The 24,665-nt window shown below is 46.4% G+C and overlaps 1 protein-coding gene and 1 non-coding gene across 2 annotated transcripts in view; one reads left to right on the forward strand and one right to left on the reverse strand.

The window, feature by feature from the left end:
- ELAPOR2 (endosome-lysosome associated apoptosis and autophagy regulator family member 2) overlaps window positions 1-13,196 on the reverse strand; it is a 93,643-nt gene extending 80,447 nt beyond the window's left edge. Inside the window, exon 1 of the mRNA XM_038741037.1 lies at window positions 13,110-13,196. The gene's annotated coding sequence lies outside the window, so the exon portion shown is untranslated. The remainder of the gene's footprint in view (window positions 1-13,109) is intronic.
- Window positions 7,379-7,516, forward strand: LOC119921192. The gene has a single exon (XR_005448497.1). It is a non-coding gene; the product is annotated as a small nucleolar RNA SNORA7 (small nucleolar RNA).
- Window positions 13,197-24,665: the final 11,469 nt, after the last annotated feature.

A 24,665-nucleotide genomic window follows, 5' to 3' on the forward strand; every position in this document is an offset into this window, starting at 1 on the left:
TTTCACAGAGGCAGACAGCAGGGAATAGGTGGGGCCGAAACTCATTCAGACAGAATGAGACAGAAATCCATTTTTCTAAATCCCTTCGACGCCCCATGGTGTCACCCAGCAATCTGGGCCCACTAAAATGAACTCAGATACCCTGAAAGAGGAATGAGAAGTAGGCCTAGGGGGAGAGGGAGAGATTACCGTGAAGGAAGACCAGTCAAAAGAAAACCATTCATGCAACTGAGGAAATTAGTGTTCTGCCAGGAAAGAGAGAGAGGCCTTAATAAAAATGAGTCCAGAATGGAAGTCCAGTCTTAAATTGGACAGTCCAGTTTAGGGATGGCCTATTCCCAACAGCTTCTGTTATTTCAGACCCCTTCCTTTATGCCCTTTTAAAATTTTTGGGCACCAAACCCAGCCTCTGCATTGGCTCTTGGTGCCAAAGTTTGTGGCTCAGACCTGGTGGGACAGCACACTTGGGCCCTGGAGGGGAACAGGGGGGCTCTGGAGTACGTAAGGGGCTCAGGGATCCCCCCGGAGAAGTGCTCTAGGATCGCACAAAATTGGTTTAGACCTGCAAAATAGCAGTTACGAGGTCCTGATCCGACCTGAGGTATCTCACCATCTGGAGTTTGGGAGGGCCATCAATGGCCAACCCAAAACTGCATACGGAAAGGTGTATTGTCCTCAAAACAACCTGAAGCAGCTGCGTATCACATATGCAAACTGTACTGCTACAAACATTGTTAAAATCAGACACGTTTGGATATATAAGTACATGGACATTGTTCCGCTTGCAAGAAATTGTCCCAAGTAACACGGTTCACCTTGATAAGATCTTTCTGGTATTGACTGTCTCATGTTGACTTTAACACATATCCACTGCAGCATTGCTTGAGGGAAGAACCTCAGAATGCTACCATGTACATACATTGGAGTGATTCAGAAAGACAGTCATGCCAGTCAAGAAAAAGAACTAGAAAGTTGGTTGCCTTTTCCACCAAGAGGAGAGTCAGCAACCATAGCCTAATGGCTAGAGCACAGGCCTCGGAGTCAGAAGGACCTGTGTGCTAATCCCAGTTCCACCACTTGTCTACCATGTGACCTTGGGGTAAATCACTTTGCTTCTCTGTGCCTCAGTTACCTCATCTGTAAAATGGGGATTAAGAGAGTGAGCCCATGGAGGATCGGGACTGTGTCCAACCTGATTACCTTGTATCTACCCCAGTACTTTGAACAGTGCTTGGCACACAATAAGCACTTAACAAATATCATTAAAAAAAAGGCCTTATGGAGAGAGCACAAGACTGGGAGGCAGGAGAACTGGGTTCTAATCCCAGCTCTACCACATGCCTGCTGTGTGGCCTGGGGCAAATCATTTGGCTTTCCGTGCTCAGTTTCCTCATCTGCAAAATGACAATTTCACAGTTGTTCTCCCTTCCCCTCAGCCTGTGAGCCCCATGTAGGACTCCCTATTTTTCTACCCGACCATTAAAGCACAGTGCCCGGCACATGGTAAGCACTTAACCAAAACCTACAACTATTAGCATGATTTGACACTGCATTTCCAAAGCAGCACGCAGCCCCTGCCTCTGCCTCCAGCTTTCTCTCCAAGGAGACATGATCACAGGAGCCCTGAGACTGAAAGGGTTCTTCAGACCCCATTGTCTGAGATTACTGCAGGGTCGAGCTGACCTCCCACTACCAAAGAAAAGAACTCGGTCTGATGAAAGCCCAAACAAAAAACAACTGAACCGAGTAAGCCCTATCAAGAGGCTGGCATCAGAACTACAGAAAAGATTGATTGGGTCAGCTTCACCATACTCCCTGGCAGGGCAACTTTTTTCCCTACCTGGTGAGTTAGGGCACAAAGCCAAGAAGGAGAAACAGGTTCCAAAAGGAAGAGGCTAGGCTTTTCCGCAACCGAATCTAGAAACCTATCCTTCCACCCAGCCCTGCTCTGGGGTTAGTGGAAGAGAGGTTGGCCCGAGGAATCAAGAGGCCTAGGAATCAAGAGCCCTGGGGACTAAGCCTAGCTTCGCCAGATGGGAATGTCTGTTCCATCAGCGAGAAAGGTTTCTGACTGAGAACCACCTAGGACATTTTGCAAGACGGACCAGCCCAGCAAGAAAGCTGAAAAACAACTGGCTAATCTGAGCTGTGAAGACCACACTGGCCTTCAAGGAACCCCCCCTCCTCAGTTACAGGTCAAAGGGCACAAGCATTGAGAAACAGCATGGCCTAGTGGATAGAGCCTGGACCTGGGTTCTAATCTCAGGTCCGCCATGTGTCTGCTGGGTAACCTTGGACAAGTCACTTCACTTCTCTGGGCCTCAGTAACCTCATCTGTAAAATGGGGATTAAGACTGTGAGCCCCTTCCGGGACAGGGACTGTGTCTAATCCAATCGCCTTGTATCCACTCCAACGCTTAAAATAGCCCATAGTAAGCACTTAAATACCACAATTATTATTGGCACTATGCTACAGCCGTTGGCCATCAGGGGGTCCAGCATGTAAAATAAACCTTGCAGGAAAGTCTGCAATGAGCTGCAGTCCTCCTCTCCTACTCGCTCGATGCCCTCCAGGCCCTGGCTGGAGCACAGCCAGTGGGAGAGAGACAGAGTCTGCAAACCACTCATGCCACCATCACTGATTCCTTCACCCAGATCTTTAATTCCAAAGCAGCAGGTCCATGGCTCCTCCATTATGCTCAGCAGAACACATCACTGTGGAATCTAAGCTCGTTGTAGGCCAGGAATGTGTCTGTTATAGTGTTATACTGTACTCTCCCAAGCGCTTAGTACAACATGCTGCACACAGTAAGCGCTCAATAAATATGATTGGTCACTGTAGACTGTAAATCTGCTGTGGGCAGGAAACAGTCTGCCATGGTGTACTCTCCCAAGCGATTAGAACTGTGGTCTGCACACAGTAAGCATGATATTCATCCAGAAAACGGGCTGGCAGAGAGTATTTCTCCCATAACACAGCCTAATTAACAGTCGCAGCGGGTGAATCAAAAATCCACCTTGTTTGGGAGTGGAATGCTTTCGCTAGAATACAGTTTACTCTCCTGGTAGGTGGTGACCCTGAGAAGCAGGCTTCTGGCCACTTCCAGGTTACACAGGCTACTTGGGTTTGGAGGGTTCACCTCTGCTGCCCGCAGAGAGCAGCAATGAGGTAGGAGCTGGACAAGAGGCAGATAACAAATGCCCAGGCACTCAGTCCATTTACTATCTTGGGGTCTGAATAATCCACCACCTGAACAGCCCAACTTGTATCAGTTAGATTCAATGGGGCAGAAGGGAGAGGATCAGTTCTCAGACCCAGAGGCTGCAGAAAGTGGAGCCTTTTTACTAAAGTGCTATTAAACCAGAGTCAAACAAATTAGCACTTCTGGATTAGGAATTGGTGTATCACTTGGCTCCATAACTGGAGACCTAAATTCAGAGGGATTTTTTTTAACATGAGAATATGCAATAGGTTCTGTGGCTTCCAATAATCTCCTAAAAATACATACATCTCTCTGATGAATTGCTCAGTGACAGCATGTTAAAAATACGCTTAAATCACGGCGGTCCATACTAGCCATGAACTGCTTTTTTATTTTAAACTATCTCCCTGGTATACTTTGGCACTTGGTATCAATAATCATAAGACTCCTTAATGCATAAGACTCCATTAAATATGCATCTTAAATGATCAAGTATTCTAACTTCTGAATTTAGAAAGTTGCATTAAACACAGAGGACCTTTTTGCTTATTGTTGGTAAGAATTTGGTAAATTCAAATATTTGGAAATCTATCTAAGCAGCCTCTGAGCAAATTATCAGCTAACCTGCCCTACATGCTCTATTACCAAAACTCCCACTTTAAAAATGATAAGGGGTACACAAATAATGAAGATATATAAACTGTAAAACATACACACAGTGGCCTGGTCAACATAGGGCAGAAACAACCATACAATTGTGGCCTTGCACACTAATGGAATCCATCCCTTCCTCTCCATCCAAACTGTGACCATGCTGGTCTAAACACTTGTCACAGCCTGTCTGGACTCCTGCATCAGCCTCTTTGCTGATCTTCCCCCTGTTTCTTTCCCCCACTACCCCCTTCCCCTTCTGGTCTGTACTTCATTCTTCTGCACAGATCATTTTTCTAAAACATTCTACTCATCTCCCCACTCCTGAAAATTCTCCAATTGTTACCATTCCTCTCTGCATCAAGCAGAAACTCTTGACCAACAGCTTTAAGGCTCTCAATCAGCTCTCTCCATCCCACTTATCCCTCACTCTCCTCCCACTACAATCTTGTCTGAACATTTTGCTCTTCTAATGTCAACCTCTCAACGTGCCTTGCTCTTGTCTCTCCCACCACTGACTTCTTGCTCAGGGCCCTCCCTCCTGCCTGGAATTCTCCCTTCACAATTGGGTGGCCATTACTCTTCAAATGCTCAAAGCGCTAAAATCAAATCTATTAATAATAATAACAACAACATTTGTTGAGCACTAAGTGCTAGGGTATATACAGCACAATCAGGTCTCACAAGGGGCTCACAGCCTAAACAGGAGGGAGAACAGGTACTGAATCCCTATTTTGCAGATGAGGAAACTGAGACACAGAGAGGTTAAGTGACTTCCCCACGATCACAGAGCAGGCAAGTGGCGAAGCCAGAATTAGAACCCAGGTCAGCCTTCCCTGGTTAACCTCTCATCTTCCACCACTTTTTCCTACTACTGTATCACTTATGCATTTGAGTCCTCACCTCCTAATCACTTACCCCACAACTCCCCTTCCCTATAGCATTCATGCACATACTCCTAAACTCTCCCTTTACTTGTAATTTATTTTAGAGTCTGTCTCCCCCACTAAATGGCAAAATCCTTGAATAATAATGATGGCATTTGTTAAGCGCACACTATGTGCAAAGCACTGTTCTAAGCACTGGGGGGGATACAAGGTGATCAGGTTGCCCCACGCAGGGCTCACAGTCTTAATCCCCATTTTACAGATGAGGTAACAGGCTCAGAGAAGTTAAGTGACTAGCCCAAGGTCACACGGCAGACATGTGGCAGAGCCGGGATCAAACCCACCACCTCTGACTCCAAAGCCCTACTCTTTCCACTGAGCCACTTGAAGGGAGGGATTATGCCTACTACCTCTATTGTACTCTCCCAAGCACTTAATACAGTGCTCAGCACACAATAAGAGCTCAATAAATAGTACTGACTTCCTCACAATGGAATGAAGGGAGTTTCTCCCATATTTAGGAAGCCAGTTATGACTTTACCGAACAACAGCAAGGTCTAAAGCTAAAGATAGTGTGCTGTACACGCTCAAACAGCCATTTAATCTCAACCCAACTACAGGAAATACTAAGAGCACTAATGAGTTAATGCTTGCAAAGCGTTCAGCTCCTTGGCTGTTAGGAGCTGTCTACTGTAATTAGACACCATTATTTGGGTGTCATGGTTAAAGATAAAAGACCATGAACTGCTGAAGCCAGTGTCAGGCAGTTCTGCACAGGTATCTCAAAGACCCACTGATAATTTTCCTCTTGAAGCCCTAATGTAACATTTCCTTTAGTGCCCCCTCCCCACTCCAACCCAGGACATTTAACCCTTTCACAATGTCTCCCTTTCCTCGCCATCCAAACTGCTACCTCACTTATCCAAGCAGTTGTCAGAGCTCGTCTCACCTGTTGTTGGGTAGGGACCGCCTCTATATGTTGCCAACTCGTACTTCCCAAGCTCTGCACACAGTAAGCGCTCAATAAATACAATTGAATGAATGAATGAATCAGCCTCCTTGCTGACTTTCCTGCCTCCAGCCTCTCCCCATTCCAGTCCATACTTCACTCTGCTGCCCGGAACATTTTTCTAGAAAAATCATTCTGCACACATCTCTCCACTCTTTAAAAACCTCCAAAGGTTGCCTATCTATCTCCGTATCAAACAGACACTCCTCCTCGTCGGCTTTAAGGCCCTCAACCAGCTCTCTCTATCTATCCTTGCTCCTCTCCATCCACAACACAACCCACATGCTTAGCTCCTCTAACACCAATATACCATGCCTTGCTCTCGTCTCTCTCGCCATTACTCCTTGCTCACACCCTCCCTTCCGCCTGGAACTCCTTCCCCCTTCATACCCAACAGACCACCACGCACCTCAACCTTAAAACCCATAATTCCCTCAAAAAACTTTCCTTTTCATCACCCCACCCTATTCTCCCTCACCTATATTTGTGGACCTGTACCTCCTCAGCACTTTGCAACTCACTCCTCTCTGACCCACTCTATTGCTTCCTTTCTCTACAATTCATTTTAATGTCTGTTTTCTCCACTAGACTGTAAGCTTCTTGAAGGGTGAGATCGTGTCTACCAACTATGTTGTATTGCACTTCCCCAAGTACTTAGTACAGCGCTCTCCACACAGTGAACTCCCAGTAAATAAAACTGATTGATTGGCTTCTTTCTTTGGGCCCGTCAGTAGGGTCAGTTCAACATTGCTGGTTTGTTCTCATTAGCTAATAGCCATTTTTCTCCCAGATGATACTGTTTAGGCTTAAGATAATCAAACAAAGAAAAGTGTCTCCCTCATTTTCCCCAGCTCTCCCTTCCTTTGAAACCTACAGCTCTCTCTAAATAGGAAGATATGCCCTTGTGGAACAATATAACAGACACACTCTGCTTCACATGCCTTAGCTAAGCTGCTTCATCCAGTACTAAAAGCATCTTTCAAGGTCACAGATAAGAGAGACTTTGACAAATATTGAGACACATGTGATGTCACGTGCCATGCATTAGACCAAGCATACCATGTATGAGAACACAAATGTGCCGTTTTGCAGAAATGCGCTGAGTTTAGCTAAATACAGAGCATTTGTCCAAGGGCACCCTTGACCCCGGAAACTATGATTCCCCCTCCCAAGGCCCTCTGGAAACAGGAATCGCATCTGAGCAGCAGGAGCCTGGACACTGACAATAAAACTACCAGACACAAAGAAACCGGATGCTCTATCTGCACCAGGCAGGGGAGAGGCCGCCTAGGAGCTAAACATCTGGCCACCCTAATCACAGATGGTAGACAAAGCGGTGCTGAATCCTTTCCACACACCTCGCCCAAATAGGAACCCAGCAGTCACTCTTTGGTTAAAAACAGGAACTGAGCAGGCTCAGGTCTTTGACGGACATCTCCTCTCAAAAGAACAGCCACGTGAGAGAACTGGTCCCTCGAAGTGTAACCTCTTCCTTCATCCTGGTTTGTTCTGTCCCAACGACAGACATGCTACCATGTTACTGGCTGCCTTACCCACACACTTTGGAAGCCAGGATAACCTCAATTCTCAGAGCCTGAAAACAAATTCTCCTTTCCCAATCCCCTTGACACCTCTCAGGGTCGCACCTGGAGAGTTTCCAGGACTTTATCAGTCTCAACTACGGGAGGGAGAGTCAAGCAGAGACATATCCATTCCCTCCCTAGCTTGGGCAGTGGCTAGCGAGTGGAAGGCAATCTGCTACAAGTCAAAACTCACCTGTGCTGGGCAGCAGCAGCATGGGAGAGAGTCGAGGGTGGAGACTCAGGTTTACTGCATGGAAGGGGGAAGGAGGTAAACCGCTTCCATATTTTTACCAAGAAAACTCTATGGATACACTACCAAAACGATTGCAGATGGAGGTGAGGCACTCTGAGAGAGGTGTGTCCATGGAGTCGCTATGGGTCGGACACGGCAGCATAAGACAACAACAGATCCCTTGAGTAAGTGGCAGGTGACATGTAAGAGCTGTTTCCTCACAATGTTTAAGTAGCTGACATTTCTGTCACCTTTTACAGGCAGGGAAAGGGAGACTTAGCCCTAGAATCTGGGGAGCAAGTGTCAAGAGGCTTTTAGCAAATAAAAAAGGTAGCCCTGTCCTGTGGTCAGCAAAGTCACACCCAGTCTCCAGCTTCAATTTTTCCCAGGTTTCAACTGTCCTTTGGTTTCTCCAATGCAGAAGTGGTTCACACCTAGAAAGCTGCCCTAATTCATCAACCATGAAACAGTTCCTACAAGATTACTTTCCCGACCCCTGATCTTTTCATTCCATTTAATTTCACTTCGTTTTACTCAACAGACACCTCATTAAAAGGGACCGATGCCATGTGGGCCTTAAAGTTTACAGGTTGGAAAGAAAAAAAAACAGTAATACTTTAAAACACATCATATCGTCCAACTGCAAATTCCAATAACATAGCTTTACTCAAGAGTACGGACTCTCCCATTTAAGATATGATTTATAATGAAACCCAGTCTGACCCCAAAAGACCATGCCCCCCTCCCTGTCCTGGCTGGCCCCTCTGTAGCCAGACTCTTTCTTCTCCTCATCCACCCTGATGGCTCCAACCTCCCATTCCCTGCCCTTCTTTCTCCTCTCATCCTATTGATGATAATGACATTTGCCCCTGTTGTCCCAGTTCCTCCTACTGCCCACCACAGGGCCCGGCCTTCCCAGCCAATCATAGTCCAAGTGCAAATTCTAAACCTAACAGAGCATTCCTTGCTGACCCAGGCAGTGGCACAAATCATCATCATCATAACAACCATAATAATAATAGTATTTGTTAAGTACTTACTATGAGTCAAACAGTTCTAAATACTAGGGTAGACACAAATTAATTAGGTCGGTTGCAGTCTCTGTCCCACAGGGGACTCGCAATCAAAATAGAAGGGAGAGCAGGCACTGGATCCCCATTTTACGGATGAGGAAACAGGCACAGAGAATTTAAGTGACTTGCCCAAGGGTAGACAGAGGGTCGCGATTAGAAGCCAGGTCATCTGGCCCCAAGGCCCCCCACTCTTTCTGCTAGGCCATGCGCTTCTCTAGGGAAAGAGGCTAGCTACAGAAGTTTATGCTTGCTTAGGTAGGGGAGCAGTGTGGCTTAATGGAAAGAGCACAGTCTTGGGAGTCGGAGGATGTGGGTTCCAATCCTGGCTCTGTCACTTGTCTGCTGTGTGACCCTGGGCAAGCCACTTCACTTCTCTGTGCCTCAGTAGCCTCATCTGTAAAATAGGGATTAAGACTATGAGCCCCATATGAGACAACCTAATTACCTTGTATCTACCCCAGCGCTTTGAACAGTGCTTGGCACACAGTAAGCACTTAATACCATAATTATCATTTATCAACACTCAGTACAGTGCCTTGCACATAGTAAGCACTTAGATACCAAAATTATTTTTATTATTATTATTAATGAGGTCGACAGGAGATTAACTTAACTGTGGTCCAAAACGAGTGGAGGACCTGGAGGAGTCTATCCTGCTGCCCACCAAAAGCCTGCTCCCACCCCACTCCCCTTCCTGCAGCCTCAGGGGCTCTGCCTTGTACCTCTGCTTTACATATTAAGCAGCAGGAGAGCACACAATCACTGCTGTGGTTAATAGAATTGATCAATTCAAATTAAGTCAGCGGCTTGCCATGTTTCCTCAGCCAAAGCACAACTGCATCCTGGCAGACAACACTTTGATTTTAATTCAGTTCACCCTGTAGGCTGCTTCAGTGGACGACTCCATCAAAAGTACACCAGGGACGAAGACGGAACCAAGGATTTTCAGGACAAGGTACCTCTTTAATCCCAGCCTGGGCAGAGAGTGAGGAGAGGAGGGGTTACCAGGCTCAGATCTGGTCTTGTTACACTGACAGACCGGCTGTCTGATCAGCTCTTTCTTTCCAAATGAACTGACCTGATCCCGTATTTCCCTACAAGCCCCCTAAATAATCCTCTCCAGGATGGTCTCCTTAAATTTGTCTTCACTTCTGACCTCATCTTTCCGTCCGTTTCAATGGACACAGTCTGTAAAGCAGGCCCTGGGGGTAGATAAATAGTGCAAGTAGCCAACAGGGCCCCATGGCACAGTGTGGGCAGTCTGACAGCAGCAGGAGGCAGCGGCTGCCTCTCTCCCTCTCTCTCACACAACCATAAATCATCCCTCGCAGCAGCAGAAAACCAACAATGTAGGCTCACGCTACAAAAACCTCAATGGCAACTGCTCTGGCCAGGTGATGTAGCATCTCCAAATGGTCGAGACGGGGTTCTCTTCGCTTTGCTGAATTCCTGCAAACATCCCCTCTCCCCACCCGCTCATTCTTCTCTCCCACCCCATCTTTACCGCCTGCCTTTGCCAGGACAACACGAATCCCAACAGATGGGCCGGCGGGGGCCTTGGGACCAGAGGACAGTGGACGGTTTGGCTCGGTCACCTGAGCTGGCCGAAAGCATCCAGCTGCATGCGAGGGGAGAGATGAGCGGTGGCCGGGAAAATCCCATGCTTCGGGGTGTCCCCAGTCCCCTCCCTGCCTTTAAACCCCGAGCTGGGACAAGGGCGAGCTCAAAGACACCCACTTCCCACTCCAAAAAACAACAAAAAAAATAATAAAACACAAACACCCCGCTACTATCCCAAACTTGCCCCCAGCCGCGGGAAGCCTGCATCTCAGGGATGGATGGGGAGGGAAAGAGGAAGGGCTGGGGGATGAAGGAGGAAGAGATGGAAGGGCAGGGATGGATGGATTCATTCATCCATTCAATCGTATTTATTGAGCGCTTACTATGTGCAGAGCACTGGACTAAGCGCTTGGGAAGTACAAGTTGGCAACATCTAAAGCCGGTCCCTACCCAACAGAGGGCTCAGTCTGGAAGGGGGAGACAGACGACAAAACAAAACATATGAACAAAATAAAGTAGAACAGAATAAATATGTACAAGTAAAATAGAGTAATAAATATGTACAAGCATATACACATTCATTCATTAATTCAATTCAATCGTATTTATTGGGCGCTTACTGTGTGCAGAGCACTGGACTAAGCGCTTGGGAAGTACAAGTTGGCAACATATAGAGACGGTCCCTACCCAACAGCGGGCTCACAGTCTAGAAGGGGGAGACAGACGACAAAACAAAACATATGAACAAAATAGAACAGAATAAATATGTACAAGTAAAACAGAGTAATAAATATGTACAAGCATATATACATTCATTCATTCAGTTCAATCATATTTATTGAGCGCTTACTGTGTGCAGAGCATTGGACTAAGCGCTTGGGAAGTACAAGTTGTCAACCTATAGAGACGGTCCCTACCCAACAGTGGGCTCACAGTCTAGAAGGGGGAGACGGACGACAAAACAAAATCAATCAATCAATCGTATTTATTGAGCGCTTACTGTGTGCAGAGCACTGTACTAAGCGCTTGGGAAGTACAAGTTGGCAACATATAGAGACAGTCGCTACCCAACAGTGGGCTCACAGTCTAAAAGGGGGAGACGGAGATCAAAACCAAACACACTAACAAAATAAAATGAATAGAACAGATATGTAAAAGTAAAATAAACAGAGTAATAAATATGTACAAACATATAAACATATATACAGGTGCTGTGGGGAAGGGAAGGAGGTAAAATGGGGGGGATGGAGAGGGGGACGGTCCCTACCCAACAGCGGGCTCACTGTCTAGAAGGGGGAGACAGATGACAAAACACATTAACAAAATAAAATACACAGAATAGTAAATATGTACAAATAAATGAATAGAGTAATAAATACGTACAAACATATATACAGGTGGGGAGGGGATGGAGTTAAGGCGGGGGGATGGGGAGGGGGAAAGGGATGGATGGAAGGAGGGAAAGGCGTACAAACATATATACAGGTGGGGAGGGGAAGGAGGTAAGGCGGGGGGGGTGGGGAGGGGGAAATCAATCAATCAATCAATCATTTATTGAGCGCTTACTATGTGCAGAGCACTGTACTAAGCGCTTGGGAAGTACAAATTGGCAACATATAGAGACAGTCCCTACCCAACATTGGGCTCACAGTCGAAAAGGGGGAGACAGAAAAAAAAACCAAACATACTAACAAAATAAAATAAATAGGATGGATGGAAGGAGGGAAATCCGTACAAACATATATACAGGTGGGGAGGGGAAGGAGGTAAGGCGGGGGGGATGGGGAGGGGGAAAGGGATGGATGGAAGGAGGGAAAGGCGTACAAACATATATACAGGTGGGGAGGATGGGGAGGGGGAAAGGGATGGATGAAAGGAGGGAAATACGTGTATGGTGGGGAGGGGAAGGAGGTAAAGCGGGGGGAATGGGGAGGGGGAAAGGGATGGAGGGAAGGAGGGAAAGGCGTACAAACATATATACAGGTGGGGAGGATGGGGAGGGGGAAAGGGATGGAGGGAAGGAGGGAAATCCGTCCAAACATATATACAGGTGGGGAGGGGAAGGAGGTAAGGCGGGGGGGATGGGGAGGGGGAAAGGGATGGATGGAAGGAGGGAAAGGCGTACAAACATATATACAGGTGGGGAGGATGGGGAGGGGGAAAGGGATGGAGGGAAGGAGGGAAATCCGTCCAAACATATATACAGGTGGGGAGGGGAAGGAGGTAAGGCGGGGGGGATGGGGAGGGGGAAAGGGATGGAGGGAAGGAGGGAAAGGCGTATAAACATATATACAGGTGGGGAGGATGGGGAGGGGGAAAGGGATGGATGAAAGGAGGGAAATCCGTCCAAACATATATACAGGTGGGGAGGGGAAGGAGGTAAGGCGGGGGGGATGGGGAGGGGGAAAGGGATGGAGGGAAGGAGGGAAAGGCGTATAAACATATATACAGGTGGGGAGGATGGGGAGGGGGAAAGGGATGGATGAAAGGAGGGAAATCCGTCCAAACATATATACAGGTGGGGAGGGGAAGGAGGTAAGGCGGGGGGGATGGGGAGGGGGAAAGGGATGGATGGAGGAGGGAAAGGCGTACAAACATATATACAGGTGGGGAGGATGGGGAGGGGGAAAGGGATGGAGGGAAGGAGGGAAATCCGTCCAAACATATATACAGGTGGGGAGGGGAAGGAGGTAAGGCGGGGGGGATGGGGAGGGGGAAAGGGATGGAGGGAAGGAGGGAAATCCGTCCAAACATATATACAGGTGGGGAGGGGAAGGAGAAAGGGATGGATGGAAGGAGGGAAAGGCGTAGAGGAGCAGGCAGGCAGGCGGGCAGGCAGGGTCGGGGGCAAGGCAGAGCGGTGACGTGCGGGTGGGCTGTGGGTCGGGGGCTACGGGGGAAGGCAGCTCACCTCCTGGCAGGGAGGCGGCAGCGGGGGGCCGGGGGCGGGTCCGCCGGCTGGGGCCGCCCCGCAGCCCGCGAGCGCCCAGCAGCAGATCCAGGCGGCGCCCCAGGCCGGGCACGGAGACCCGGGAGGCCGGCGCCGGGGCCCACGCTGCCCCCGCCGCCTCCGGCTCCGGCTCCGGCTCCGGCTCCGGCTCCGCGGAGGGACCATGGCCGGCCGGGCGGCCGGGCGGGCGGGGATGCGGGATCCGCGGCCGGACGGACGGGCGGACGGCTCCGCTACCTGCCCGCCGCTGCAGCTGCAGCTGCTCCCGGGATGCTGGCGCTGTCACGCGCGGGGGGGGGGGCGCTCCTCTGATGGGGGCGTGCCCTAGTCGAGTGGGCGTGGCCTTAACACGGAGGGGCGTGGTCTAGCCGGAGAGGGGCGTGGCCTGGCCGGGGAGGGAGGCTCCGGCCCCGGCTGCGAGGAGCATGCGCGCCGCGGCCAGGGGCGGGGGACGGGGCGGGCTCGTCGTTCATTCATTCATTCATTCATTCATTCATTCAATCAATCGTATTTATTGAGCACTGACTGTGTGCAGAGCACTGTACTAAGCGCTTGGGAAGTCCAAGTTGGCAACATATAGAGACGGTCCCTACCCAACAGCGGGCTCGCAGCTTAGAAATGTTTGTACATATTTATTATAATGATAATAATAATGGCATTTATTAAGCACTTACTATGTGCTAAGCACTGTTCTAAGCGCTGGGGAGGTTACAAGGAGATCAGGTTGTCCCCCGGGGGGCTCACAGTCTTCATCCCCATTTTACAGATGAGGGAACTGGGGCACGGAGAAGTGAAGTGACTTGCCCAAAGTCACACAGCTGACAATTGGCGGAGCCGGGATTTTACTTGTGCATATCTATTCTGTTTATTTTATTTTGTTAATATGTTTTGTTTTGTCGCCCGTCTCCCCCTTCTAGACTATGAGCCCGCTGTTGGGTAGGGACCGTCTCTATATGTTGCCAACTTGTACTTCCCAAGCGCTTAGTACAGTGCTTGGGATGTACAAGTTGGCAACATATAGAGACGGTCCCTACCCAACAGCAGGCTCACAGTCTAGAAATGTTTGTACATATTCATTACTCTATTTATTTATTTTTACTTGCACATATTTATTCTACTTATTTTATTTTGTTAATATGTTTTGTTTTGTTGTCTGGCTCCCCCTTCTAGGCTGTGAGCCCTCTGTTGGGTAGGGACCGTCTCTATATGTTGCCAACTTGTACTTCCCAAGCGCTTAGTACAGTGCTCTGCACACAGTAAGCGCTCAATAAATACAATTGAATGAATGACAAGACAAGATATGCGGTGTCAAGTCATCAGAATAAATAGAAGTAAAGCTAGACGTACATCATGAACGAAATAAATAGAATAGTAAATATGTACAAGTAAAATAAATAGAGTAATAAATCTGTACAAACATATATACAGGGGCTGTGGGGAGGGGAAGGAGGTAGGGTGGGGGGGATGGGGAGGGAGAGAGGAAAAAGGGGGCTCAGTCTGGAGAAAAGGGGGAGAGTCTGGGGTTCACACGCAAACCCGCCCACTTATCTCCTTAAACCGCCTCATTCCATCGTATTTATTGAGCGCTTTCTGGGTGCAGAGCACTGGACTAAGCGCTTGGGAAGTACAAATCAGCAACAGATAGAGGCGGTCCCTACCCAAAGACGGGCTCACAGCCTAGAAGCAACGTGGCGTCTCTAAGGCTCCCGGGCTGGGGAGTCAGAAGTCGTGGGTTCTAATCCCACCTCCGCCACTTGTCTGCTGTGTGACCTTGGGCAAGTCATTCCACTTCTCCGGGCCTCACTTCCCTCGTCTGGAAAATGGGGATTGAAACTGTGAGCCCCAAGTGGGACAATCTGATTACCTTGTATCTACCCCAGCGCTTATATCAGGGTTTGGCACAAAGTAAGCGCTTAACAAATACCATTATTATTATTATTGTTTTCATTATTAAATCCTCCTGACGTTGGGCCAGCCTGAAATGCCTCCCCTCGAGTGTGCCACCTTTTACCAACATTTACCGCCTCCTTTTCTTTTATTTTGCCTCCTATTAGTTGTTGTAGCCCCAGCAGAAAGGAAGCCCCATCACGCCTCATGCCCATAATCTCTTTTCTCTCCACCTGTTTCCTTGCCTTCTGCATCACCCATGCCCTTGATGGTGATATTTGTTCATTCATTCAGTCAATCATACTTACTGAGCGCTTACTGTGTGCAGAGAACTGTAGAAGGACTTGGAAAGTACAATACAGAAATAGAGACTATCCCTGCCCAAAATGGGCTTGTTAAGCGCTTACTATGTGCCAAGCATTAGGGAGGGTACAAGGCAATCAGGTTGTCCCACATGGGGCTCACAGTCTCAATCCCCATTCTCCAGATGAGGGAAATGAAGCCCATTAACTAATAGAGCTTCCTAGGAGCATCATGGAAGTAGCTATTTGACCATCCCTGCTTTACAGATGGCTAAACTAAGGAGTTTAAGGATTAAATGATTTAGCCAAGGACATGGATCTGTTCCAATTCAACCAGGACTTTAGCTAGCAGGAAGGATTTTCATGATCATCATCATTATAATTGTATTTCTAAGCATTTACTATGTGCCAAGCACTGTGCTGAGGTAGATACAATGCAATCATATTAGACAGTCATAAATTTGCCCTCCTCTCTCTACCACTTACTTTAAGCTGCCCAATTCTTCCTGCCCTAGTGTAGTTACTGTAAAAATACTAATCCAGAATCAAATGTTAGTAAAATCTCAGTTCTGAATTAAAAGTTGGCCTCTTAAATGATGACTAATAGAATTTCTCATCTCCAGTACTAATTCTGGATGTGGCTTCAGTTGCTGTTTGGTAACCCAATTCCTAATTACATTTAAATATACCAGTTATGCTGTCATCACCTGCAAAAGGTCATTTCTCTTTCCAAAGCAGAAAACTGCCTTGCTGAACTTGCTGACGAATAAATCATTAGTGAAATTCCTACCATGTCTCCTTAGAGAATACCGTCCAGAGACTCTCAAGTGTCATTGTGTACTTTCTAACATTAGCATGCCTGTCTCCAAATAATAATAATAATAATGATGGCATTTATTAAGCACTTACTATGTGCAAAGCACTGTTCTAAGCTCTGGGGAGGTTACAAGGTGATCAGGGTGTCCCACGGGTGGCTCACAATCTTTATCCCCATTTTACAGATGAGGGAACTGACTCACAGAGAAGTTAAGTGGCTTGCCTCTGGCCACAAGAATCTTAGGCTTTAATCTTTCCCAGGCCTGTGGCTTTAAGCCTATGTTTCTAGCTTCTGGAAAAAGAGGTGGAATGGCCATGCTGATTGATCAGAAACCTGAACCCCAGATATCTCACAAAATAAGACCATGATTCGTTGTCAGGGTCGGGCTCTCACGGTACCTTGTACCATTCCTTTCATAAAGCAGCATGGCCTAGTGGAAAGAGCACGGGCCTGGGAGTTGGAGGACCTGCGTTCTAATTCTGATTCTACCAACTGCTTGCTGTATGTGATCCTTGGACAAGTTACTTAACTTCTCTGTGCATCAGTTTCCTCAGCTGTAAAATAAGGACTAAATACTTGTTCTTCCTTCTACTTAGGCTGTGAGGCCCATGGGGGACAGAGACTGTGTCCAATTTAATTAACTTGTATCTATCCCAGCAGTAAGAAAAGTGCTTGATACACGGTAAATACTTAACAAATACTATCATGATAATAATAAAGTAGTCAAATAAGTATCTTCCACATAAAGTCCAAGAAAGTCAGGGGACCTGGGTTCTAATGCTGGCTCCACCATTTGTCTGAGGAGTAGTTAGGGGTCTCAGTTTCCTCATCTGTAAAATGGGCGTTCAATATTTGTTCCCCTTAAACTGTGACCCAGGGAGTGGCCAACTAGATTATCTTGGATCTACCCCAGGGTTTAGTACTGTGCTTGGCACATAGTAAGCACTTAACAAATACCACAATTGTCATTATTATTCTAGGAAACCAGTCGTGCCTCCTCTGGGCTGTCTTTTTGTAACTCCTAGTGAGAGGAATTCAGTTAGGGGAAACTTTATTGGGTCCTGCCTGAACAGCTGCCCTAGAAGAAGCCGATTCTTCTTTGAGAAGACCTATCCGCTGTCCTTAGAAATCTTTGCAACCGTCTCTGGATGGTCAAAGTTTCTGGAGCAGCTCTGAAATGCCCTGACTTCTGCGTTCGAGGCTGGGAACAGGTTAGCACTGGCATTCCTAATGGGCCTTCTCCAAGAAAAGAATTAAATGATAAAATTTTGGAAGAGTGAATAACAGCATCTAATTGTCTAGGATCCCCAAGTTAAAGAAGTTCCTCTAAGATCAATCCTCTCTAAGTGAAAGTTCTGTTGGATAAAATAACAGTGATTTGAATGCTGTTGTGAATCCGTTTGCAGATCCTCACACATTAAAATCACTGTCTCTGACATCCCACCCTCTCCACTCTCAAATTACTCATCATCATCACCATCAAAAATGGTGTTTATTGAGCGCTTACCATGGGCAGAGCAGTGTACTAAGTACATGGGAAAATACAACAGAGTTGGTAGACACATTTCCTGCCCACAGTGAGCTTATTTCTACATTATGTTGGCCCTCTGCCACCTAAAACTGGGCATACCAAACACAAAATTCATGATTTTCTCAAACCTGGTTTCCCCATCACAGCTATAATCCATCTCCCAGTCCCCAAGTTCTCTCCTTTGCCTATCACATCCACTCTGGGTCAACCTTAATTAATCTTTTCTTGGAACCTTTCTCCCATTCACCCTTCCCTCTCTATTCCAGTTAGACTGAAAGCATCTCGAGGGCAGGAGCTAAGTCTTGACTTTTACTCTCAGTTTCCTAGCCCCTACTATAGTGTTTTGCACATAGTGGACGTTCAATAAATAATAATGAAGCTGATGGTGATGATGTTCCCCGTTCCATAGCCCAGGTGCAGATTTGCCTCTACCCTATTTCAACATCCCCTCTTTTCTGGCTTCCCTCTCTTATTCAGTCTCCTGTCTTCCCCCAGACTACCTCTACCACTACCTCAAAATCAGCTTCCCCAGGCTTTGGTCAGAGCAATGCCTAGCATAAGTGGCTTCCTCTGGATTCTAAACTCATTGAGGGCAGGGATGTCCACCAACTCTTTTATACTCTACTCTCCCAAGTGCTCACTACAGTGCACCGATTGATTGATTCAAGAAAAGTTAACTTGAAGGAATAAAAAAATTTGACCGGCTCTGCACACAGTAAATGCTCAATAAGCACCACTAATAGAGTGATTTGACCTTGAATCTGTGCACTTCTCCACATCAGCAGTATGGTGGATTCCAGCTTTCAAATCCAGGAGTCCTCCAAGAACCATATTGAAACCATTTACTGGGGTCATAGCCACTGTATTAGAGAATAAAGAGCCCATGAGCCTATTATTTATTAGAGCAGCAAAGAGACGAGCACTGAAACGGTTTGGTTGGTGACCAGAGCCACAGGGCATGGGAAACCCCTGATCATACACTGAAAGAAAATGGTCGAGCTATAGAGACCCACCCTATAGCCACCTCACCCTAGATGAAGAAATCATAGAATCTTCATGTAACATCAAGCTGGTTGGGTAAATGCAGACACCTCCATGGACACCTCTACCACATACATACATACACAGACATCAAGCATTCACCACACCTACATGGATATCTACCAACAGAAAGTAGCACCAGCCACTGAAACCCCTTCAGGGCAGGGGTCGGGTCTTCTAACTCCATTGTATACTCTCAAGGACTTAGTTCAGTGCTCTGCACACAGTTGCTGCTCAATAAATACTATTGATGGATAGACTGAACTGCATCTAGAGAGCTTTGTTTAACCCTAAGGTTTTTTAATAGTCACCCTGGAAAAGAGGAGGAAACAGAGGGTTAAGTAATTGCCAAGCTGCGGCTGTGGAAAAAGAATCAATCACCTCAAATTTCATCTTGGATGACACAAATCATTTTGAAGATAAGGGGAATGTCGTAGATGGATTGGTATACGCAGATTTCAGTTCTTCAGGGAAAGTCGAGGCGGCTGGCAATTTAATATCTAATCTCTTTGTGAAAGTAAGACGCCATGTGAATATTAATAAACAAACAGATTTAACACTAGCAAGAAAATAGGCTGTAGTGGGTAAAAAATGAGTATAATCCATTCTTGATTATGCTAATTGTGGCCTGGGAAACCTTGAGATTCTTGAAATCTACAGATCAACTAAAACCCTCATTTTACCTTCAATCTTCTTCTCATCAGACCCTTTACTAGAGTACTAACTAGTAGCCTAACTGAACAGTTATGGGTTTCACCTCTACTCCTTGACAGCCTTCAGTTGAGGTGCTGACAGGAAAATGACCCCAAAGTGGGTTGGATGCCTAGAGCCTGATAACCCACAAACCAGGCCTCCTGTCCCTAGATAACTAAAGCTGACCAGAGTGCAGTACTAAGCCATAAACAAACAGTGGACAGATCACTGGGGATCTAATGGGGTTGAATTATAGCAAGGGGGATTGAGCTCAGGGGTTTGGGCTGCCAGCCAGTGGCTACATGGGAAAACCCAAATCAAGCGAAAAAGCTAAAGTGGTTGGTGAGAGGTCCCCATCCAATCAATCAATCAATCAGTGGTATTTATTAAGTGTTTACTTTGTGCAGAACACCGTACTAAGCACTTAGGAGAGTACAATACAACAGAGTTGGTTGTTGGTAGGTACGTTCCCTGCCCACCATGAGCTCACAATCCACAGTTAGAGCTTCTGAGTAGCGTTTAGTCAGAACCAACTAGTCCCTTTTCAGTGGGCCAGGCAAGACTGAGGTGAATCACATACGTACAGGAGGGGACTTCAATAGAGAAGTATTATACAGGACACTCATCAAAGGGGGTGAAGAAGGGTTGTACCCAGGCTGTCTTATGGGTGCAGTGAATTTGGGCCACTTCTCAAGTCCCACGCCTTTGGGAACTACATGCCCGACTTCACAGTTACTCATACCCACAGACTGTGGGAGCTCATACGCTTTCACCCTTAGATTTTGCTCACACCCTTAGAGTGTTTGTGTGGGCTGCAACTGAAAAAAATCCATGATTACTAGGTCAGGCACTCAGGGAACTATACACCACTTTTTGGAGTTCCATCTGAAGTCACCTGAACCTAGAGCTTTTCTCTGGGGAGACCCCTGACCCTTCTGAATTTGCTCGCTGGTCACTGGGAATGTTGGGGCCACTTCAGACCCATGGAACTCCATGGCAAGAGCCAAGCTGGAAGAAAGCTGGGCTCCTCAAGAACCTCCAGGGATTGCCCATCCACCACCACATAATAATAATTATGATGGTATTTGTTAAGCACTTACTATGTACCAGGCACTGACCAGACTACCACACGCTCCACCTTCAAAGCATTATTAAGGTCACATCTGCTCCAAGAGGCCTTTTCCAATCAAGTCTTTTCCATGCCTCATTCTCCTCCTCTCTGTGCCATTTATTCACTTGGATCTGTGATCCTTGGGCTTTTGATATTCGTCCCACCCTCAATCCCACAGCACTTGTGTGCATATCTTTAAATTATGTATCATAAATGATTTATTTATACTGATGTCTGTCTCTTCCTCTAGACTGCAAGTTCATTATGGTCAGGGAACATGCCTGCTAATTACGTTGTATTGTACTCTCCCAAGTGCGTAGTAGAGTGCTCTGTATATAGTAAGTACTCAATACATATTATTGATTAACTGATTTCCAAAAAAAATACCGAATGCCAAAACAGCATGAGTCTGGGAGTGAGAGGTGTCTGCTTCTCACTGAGTATGTCATGGTGAAAAGTGGGCAGGGGGTTTAGCAGGGGGGGCATGGGTGAAGACTGGGAAAGGCTGGGCTTCATTGAGCTAATAGGCCAAAAAGCCATCATTTGGGGTCTTTTCAATCCTTTTTATTGGTATGTGTTAGCACTTACTATGTGCCAGTCATTGTACTAAGCGCTGAGATAGATATGAGATAATCATACTGGGCACAGTCCATGTCCCATAGGGGACTCACAGTCTTAATCCCCATTTTCTGATGTATGTATCTGAGGCCCAGGGAAGTGAAGTAATATATAATAATAATGATGACATTTGTTAAGCGCTTACTATGTCAAAGCACTGTTCTAAGCTCTGGGGAGGATACAAGGTGATCAAGTTGTTCCACGTGGGGCTCACAGTCTTAACCCCTATTTTACAGATGAGGTAACTAAGGCACAGAGAAGTTAAGTGACTTGCCCGAGGTCACACAGCAGCTAAGGAGCAGTGCCAGAATTAGAACCCAGATCCTTCTGGCACCCAGGCTCACGCTCTATCCACTAGGCCATGCTGCTTCTTATGTATACCAATTCTGTTTTACTGTACTCTCCCAAGATCTTAGTACAGTGCTCTGCACACAATAAACAATCACTCAATACTATTGACTGATTTCAATTCATCACCAAGACACCTGTCAGATCATCTCCCCCACTCCCCTCCCAGACCACAAAACACCTTTCCCATTTGGTGATGTGAACTGTTGGTAATGTCCTTGCTACAATTCCCCTCCATTTGCACAGTGATCACAGATTGCCTGAACAATCGAGCTTGCTCTGCTTTGTCTCCTCCCTAAGTCATTTGTCTATCTTAACTGCAACGGCTTTCTTCTCTTCATCCTTCAAATGCCATTTCCACTCTGACCAAGGTGCTCTTCAAGCCTTGCTAACATATTTATATAGGGAGTCATCTAAACCTGAACGTTTCAAGCCTTGTGCTTTTAAGTTCATACACTGCTTTAACCAAGATCATTATCTCCCTTAACTTCAATGCAAAATTTATATGACCAAACAGTGAGACGTCTCATTTCATATTCATCATCGTTATGTTCTGGCTGTATCTTCAGGCTTAATAACCCATCTCTTCCAGAAATAGTTTTTATTGCATCTTGCTTTAAAATCTACAGGATTCCAAAAGCCAGCAGGAAACAATCGCTGTAAAGTCTTTAGAGTAACCCATCCACCCACCCACCATATATGGAGGAGGAGAAATGGACTTCAGGATGACTAGAAAATCATTATGTGAACTAAAACCTGTTTAGCAGGGGAGAATGAACCAATAACTTATTCCATCTATTTTATCTACCATTGAGCCTCTTAAATCTAAACTTCTAAAACATCCTACATGAAAAAAGCCCCTGGAAAAAGTAAAAGAGGGAAAGGATGCAAGTGAAGGGCCCTATGGACCAGATCAATTAATCGATATTTATTGAGGGCTCACTGTATGCAGAGCACTATACTAAGTCCTTGAGAGATTACAATACAATAGAGTTGGTAGATCCGCTCCCTCCTCTCAAGGAGGTTACATCCAGCCCACCCCATCCCAGAGAGACCCCACTAGTTCCCCTGATTACCTGTGGAGTAGTGGCACTGGAGAGGAATCAGAATGCTTCTGAGAATGGGAGAAGAGCAAGCCAGGTTGAGACTACTTATTCTCTGTTCTCATGGCCACCACCACCACCATCATCATCATCATCATCATCAATGGTATTTATTGAGTGCTTACTGTGTGCAGAGCACCGAGATCTCTAATTTCACCTTGGTTCCCACAGCCTGCAAATCCAGCTTCGATTGGGTTACTTCACCAGTGAAAATGTTTCCGATAATGGTATCTTAGAGTTACAACAATCTGTACAGGATCCTTAACACCAATTCATTCATCCATTTCATTTGATAGTATTTATTGAGTACTTACCATGGAACAGGTGCTTGGGAGGGTAACAACTTGATCCCATAGTGATCCTCAGAAGCTAAGCCGGCTTAATTTTGGGTCAACTAAGATTTTTACTGAACAGAGTTTTCTTGATTCTGTTTACCTTAGCATAGAAGATTTCTACTATGTTAGGGTAGGAGTCAGGAGTCAAAAATGCTCCCTGTCCACAAGGATCTCAAAGTATAAGTGCTGGGATAAATACAAAATATTAGGGTGAACACAGCTCTTTTCCCATTTGAGGCTCACAGTCTAAGGGGGAGGGAGAACAGGTATTTAATTCCCCATGTTAGAAATGAGAAAACTGCAGCACAGAGAAGTCAAGTGACTTGACTAGAGTTGCAGAACAGGCAAGGGGCAGAGCCAGGATTAGAACCCAGGTTCTCCAACTCCCAGGTCCGTGGTCTTTCCACGCTGCTTCACCACTTTCCAGCTTCAATGGGTGATCCCTTATTTAAGCAATGAAGTAATAATTTTCATTAAGCACCGCCTGAGAAAGAATCACTGTACTCTGCACTTAAGAGAGTACAAGGGAAGCACAAAGCCCATTCCCTTCCCACAAGGAGATTTCACTCTTACAGGACTTAACAGAACACAGAACATAGCTCTGTGTTGGCTCTTTCAACATCCTTCATGTCTGACTCTAAGTAGAGTTTCTAAAAACTGTGTGACGTAGGGTGAAATGAGCTCTATAGTGAGATAAATTGGACAAGGACAGTAAGTGTCCAGTCAGCTCGTGTTTCAGCATGTGAAATAGGACCTAGAGGTCTGAAGGAGTTTAAGCAAGTGCCTAAAATACTTGGTCAGTATCCCTGGGCAGGGGAAGATCTTGGAGCCCTGGGGTAAATCAACCTTACCAAACCACGTGCTAAAGTTAAAATAAGGGTGGAAATAGCCTGAACTGAATTCCCTTGGACATTCACAAAACTCAGGTACCCAGGGAAAATTGTTTAGGGGAACATTAGTCTGGGATTCTAGTAGGGTCCAAAAATCGAAGCAGAAGAGCAACTTGAGAGGTAAGCTACTTGTGCGAAGGTAATTTTTTTAATGGCATTTATTAAGCACTTACTCTGTGCCAAGCCCTGTTAGGCGCTAGGGTAGACACAAGATAATCAAATTGGACACAGTCCATATCCCACATGGGGCTCACAGCCTTAATCTCCATTTTACAGGTGAGGTAACTGAGGCACAGAGAAGTGAAGTGACTTGCCCAAGATCACACAGCAGACAAGTGGCAGAGCTGGAATTAGAACCCAGATCCTTCTCACACCCAGACTCACGCTCTATCCACTAGGCCACGCTGCTTCTCATGTATACCAATTCTGTTTTATTGTACTCTCCCAAGAGCTTAGTACAGTGCTCTGCACACAGTAAACATTCAATCAATATTACTGACTGATTTCAAAAAAAACCTTCAAGATCGGGTAAGCCCCCTGTCTCGGGAGGCCATCTGTAAGAGATCCCAGGGCTCTCTGGCCCTGGCGGCTTTCACCCAGTTGGAGTTCTTCTGCTCCTTCAAATGTTTCCACCCCAGAATCGAATGGGGTGAGGTCAGGAGTAGCCTCACACCCCTTGGTGGCTTAAGGGGCCATCTAATTTCATCCCTTTCAGGTTTGGGGATTCCTGCAGCTCTGCTCCATTTTCAGAGCTCTGCTCCATTTTATACTTAGAACTACAGCCTGGAATGTTGAAAATCACACTGTTCTTTTATGGCATCTGGCAGCTGAGTGACCTCCA

Source organism: Tachyglossus aculeatus, assembly GCF_015852505.1.
Source record: "Tachyglossus aculeatus isolate mTacAcu1 chromosome 12 unlocalized genomic scaffold, mTacAcu1.pri SUPER_6_unloc_1, whole genome shotgun sequence".
NCBI lineage: Eukaryota > Metazoa > Chordata > Mammalia > Monotremata > Tachyglossidae > Tachyglossus > Tachyglossus aculeatus.